General features: G+C 40.1%; 1 pseudogene; it reads right to left on the reverse strand.

Moving 5' to 3' along the window:
- Window positions 1-3,959: 3,959 nt before the first annotated feature.
- Window positions 3,960-4,059, reverse strand: LOC121161770 (annotated as a pseudogene).
- Between the last annotated feature and the right edge of the window lie 384 nt (window positions 4,060-4,443).

The following is a 4,443-nucleotide window of genomic DNA, read 5'->3' on the forward strand; positions in this document are numbered from 1 at the left end:
GGAAGAAAAATGTGCAGTCCTATAACGTATGATCCTGATTCAATGCACATGGATGGCTTTAGGATTTTCCCTACAGATGAGGATCTAATTCAGCAGTCCAATCGGGCATTCCCCTAAGAAGCTTCTGTGTCTTCAGACCTGGCTCTGACGTGCACCAGCTGGCTCAGGGTCAGGTTCAGCCCATACAGGTTCAGCACACACAGTGCTCATGTCAATGCATGTATAGGTGGGGGATGCTGCATCAGTCCAAAGCTTGAGCAGCTGAAACACAAACTGTTGCCCATATTGGATGCTGTCACTAAGGGTCAGAGCGTTAGCCTGCTCTACACATGGTAAATTCTGCAATGTTAGGAACTCTCTTGGATTGCTCACAGCATTAGCTGTCTGACATGCCAAAGTGTTTTCATATGCAACAATGTATAAGTCCATTAAGTGAAGACACTAAGTGCACAAATCCCATTTATGGTACAATTTATGCTTTTAAATGTTACTGGCAACATTACAAATATATTCAGGGGCTGAACTGATGGTTCAGCAGATCTGCATGCAACCTGTGGCACTTGCATCTATGCCATCTGGGTGACAGTTCCTGTGTTGGATGCTCCACTTCCAATCTGGTTCTATGCTTGTGGCCTGGGAAAGCAGCAGGGGAAGGCCCTAGTCCTTGGGACCCTGCACCCATGTGGGAGACCCAGGAGAGCCTCCTACAACTCATCTGGGGAATGCACCAGGATATAGAATGCCTTCTCTCTATCTCCTCTTCTGCAAAGTCTGCCTTTCAATCAAGATAAATCCCTACATATGTTTTGGTTGCACATAGATAATATGTAATTGGATAGTTTGATTTACTTTAAAATCATGTATTCAAAACATAATTTTCTCACTAATTTTTTTCAAATATTTTCTTGCGTGTTTTATTCAATAGAGGCTAAATGATTTCTCAATGATTAGTTCATTCCCCTAAATATCTTATATATCCAGGGCAATGACAGACCTAAAATGAAATCCAAGATTGTAATATGACTTCAACAGGAGATAACTGTGACCCTTTTATTTGAGCCACCTCAATTTCCCACCATATTAGTGGGGAGCTTTAATTGGTAGTGGAGCTAGAACTCCATCCCAGGCTCTCTGAGACAGGACACATGCATATCAAGAGGCTTCTTAGCTGATACAGCAAATGCCCATCCTACTATTTAGATCACTAATGACATTAAAAACGTGGGCATAAAGTATTTTCATCTGCATTTTTTTTTCAGAAAAAAGTAAAACAAGTGGGATAATGTGTGTATTAACCACACATAATCTGTGAAGAACAGACAATGATATCTCTAAGATTCATAGACATAGAATCAAATAGATGCATGGGATGATTCTGATATTTGAAAAAAATTTACTGAGAGTTCTTTTGCGACATATATTGTGATCAGTCCTGTAGAAGGTTTCATGTGTATATGAATAAAAAAGCCATATTTAATATGTGTGGAATAAAAGACTACTGATTTATACATTTCACATAGGATATGAAGGTGCAATAACTGTTTTATGACAGCAGAATGGTGATTTCTAATATAAAATTGATTATTATTATACAAAGATTGGTTTGACATGAAAATTCATTATAATCATGAGAATTTTATGACTTAGAACTGATAATATCAGTACTAGGTGAGTACTTTATTGCAGCAGAATGGTGATTGATCATGCACAAATGAAGATGTTGCAATGCTTTTACTATTTTTTTAATTTATTTTTATTACAAAGTCAGATATACAGAGAGGATGAGAGAGAGGAAGATGTTCCGTCCAATGATTCACTTCCCAAGTGAGCGCACTGGCCAGTGCTGCACTAGTCGGAAGCCGGGAATGAGAAATCTCTCTGGGTCTCCCACATCGGTGCAGAGTCCCAAGGCTTTGGGCCATCCTCGACTGCTTTCACAGGCCACAAACAGGGAGCAGGATGGGAAGTGGAACAGCCGCGATTAGAATCAGTGCCCGTATGGGATCCTGGCACATTCAAGGCCGGTACTTAAGCCACTAGGCCACGCCGCGGGGCACAGCAATGCTTTTCCTATTAATGGATGGTTTATGGCCTCAATGATAATAACTGTGCAATTGTCATTTTGTGACTTCCTAGTTGATCATGTCACACTGTTAGGTTGATATCAGAACATGATTTCACTTGCCAATTGATTATGATGTCAGATGTTTTTATGTCCATAGATTTGTGTTTTATGACATTCAAATTCATTATAACTGCAAATTTGTTGCTTTTGACATAGCAATTGATTATGACATCAGAGTGGAATGTTGGTACTGGATTATGACTTCACAATAACAGGTGATGAGTTCCAGTTGTCTTGCATTACTTTGAAATCATACTATTAGGTTTCTTATCACAGAATGATGGGATATCACATACCAATTGATTATGATATCTAGTTTTTATCTCACAATTGGTTTTGATGACAATGAAAAGTTTATGATTTGTGGCTGTGTATTGTATTTTTGTGCTGAGGTATAGCTTTATACTATAAAGCCTTTCACTTTTTAAAGGTAGATACACAGATAGTGGATAGATAGATGATAGCTGGATAGATAGATAGATAGACAGATAGATAGAAAGATAGATAGATAGATAGATAGATAGATAGATAGATAGATAGATAGATATCTCAGATATTGATACTTCTGGAGGCAGGTTTTTGTGTTTCAGGATCACAGGGAGAACAAGTTTAAATTCTTTTAGTCTCTCTCCCTTCTTCTGCAATGACAAATCTCAAGGAGGTCAGGGTCATGAGTCAGGTGATTTCCCATTCCAACATAGAGCTGCCTAACTAGGTATTCTTTGGAAAGAAACATGTACCAGTAGAAATCAACATTCCTCTTTCAAGCTTACCGTTATGAGTGGCCAAAGAATAAGATGTTTACCAATATGATCAAATAGTTATTGCAGAATTCTGGAAAAGTTTTTTCTTTACTGAAACAAAGAACTGTATGCAAATAGATGCAGTCTTTTTTCCTAGATTACAGTGCTTTTCTTCTTCCTGACCTGAGTACTGATGAACACATGAGCTGTCCAAGCCAGAAGATGAAAGCCAGACAGCCCTTCCAGGGGAAAAATGTCAATAGGTGATTGAAGGCACATTTGTTGATTCAGCCACCTGAGAGTGACTGCATTTGCACAGGATGCACAAAATGAGTGCAATTGGAATCATAAAATGAGTTTAATTTCCAAAGTTACCAAAATTTTTGGCCGCTATAAATACCCACTATAATTCACAAGCTTCCCCACTCAAGGGTTCTAGGATCATGTCCACAATTCTATCTGAATTGTTGGGCAGGAAGGGAGAGGACCCTGATGTGTTGTGCTGATGTGTATGCCATGTCATAACCAGCTAATTGGAAAGCAGGATGCCAATGTGAATGGTGAGCATCGTGAAGAGAAAGCCAATGTTTGCTGGGCCCTGGTGTAAAGCAGGAGGCAGCTGTGGGAAGAGGATGATTTGAGGAGGGTATTTGGGGAAAGTGGCACAGGCCAACACTGAAGAAAACACCATGATAGAGGAGCTTGTGAAACACAGCTGTGGGACTCACATGTGTCTAAAGTAGTGTCCTCCCAGAGGAATTGAGGAAGAGGAGTCTGTGCCTCAGACCCAGACTGCCCTTCAGAAAGATCTACTGAAATGAAAGTCCTTAAAGCCCCTTCAGTCTCCTCCAGGAGTGCTTAGCAAGACCATGGAGAGAGCAGTTGTGTTTGTAACTGGAGGGAAGACTGTGATATAAATATTTTCCTTCAGTGTCAGAGAGGATCCAAAGCAGCAGCCTCATGGGCATCTGTCATTGGAGGAGGTGTATTGGTGGTTGGTGTTCACTGGGCTGATTCTCCGTCTATCAAGCACAAGCATCCCATATATGCGCCTGATAGTGTTCCAGAGGCTCCACTTCCAATCCAGCTCGCAGGATGACCTAATTCCCTGGGTATCATTCTTACATGGGGGCCATGCTAATCGTCTCTCTATTGTTTCAATTTTAGTATATGTGCTGTTGAAGCGAGAACTGCCTATGTCCTTGGGCCCCTGTACTCATGTGCATGACCCAGAGAAAACTCATGCACAGCTCAGCTAAGCTCTGACTATTTGAGGAGCAAACCCTGTGGATTGAAGACCTGTTTCTCCTTTTCTCTGTAAACCAGCCTTTTAAATAAAAAATAAGTAAATCTTAAAAAAAAAAAGAAACCAAAAATTTAGGTATGTACCCACTACTTGAATGCTGGCAAAAACCTATTGTTCCTGGAATATCCTGATACTTATATGTTTGTTTAGTTCTTCCTTTGGTGTGCTTAATTCCTATAAGTGAAAGCAACAGAACTGCCTGCAAATGTCTCCTTAGATGGTAGCATCTATCTCCTTAAAGTTGAATATATTTGGGCCCAGCACAGAAG

The sequence above is a fragment of the Ochotona curzoniae genome, unplaced genomic scaffold (assembly GCF_017591425.1).
Source record: "Ochotona curzoniae isolate NIBS_2020 unplaced genomic scaffold, NIBS_Ocur_1.0 contig_485, whole genome shotgun sequence".
Taxonomy (NCBI): domain Eukaryota; kingdom Metazoa; phylum Chordata; class Mammalia; order Lagomorpha; family Ochotonidae; genus Ochotona; species Ochotona curzoniae.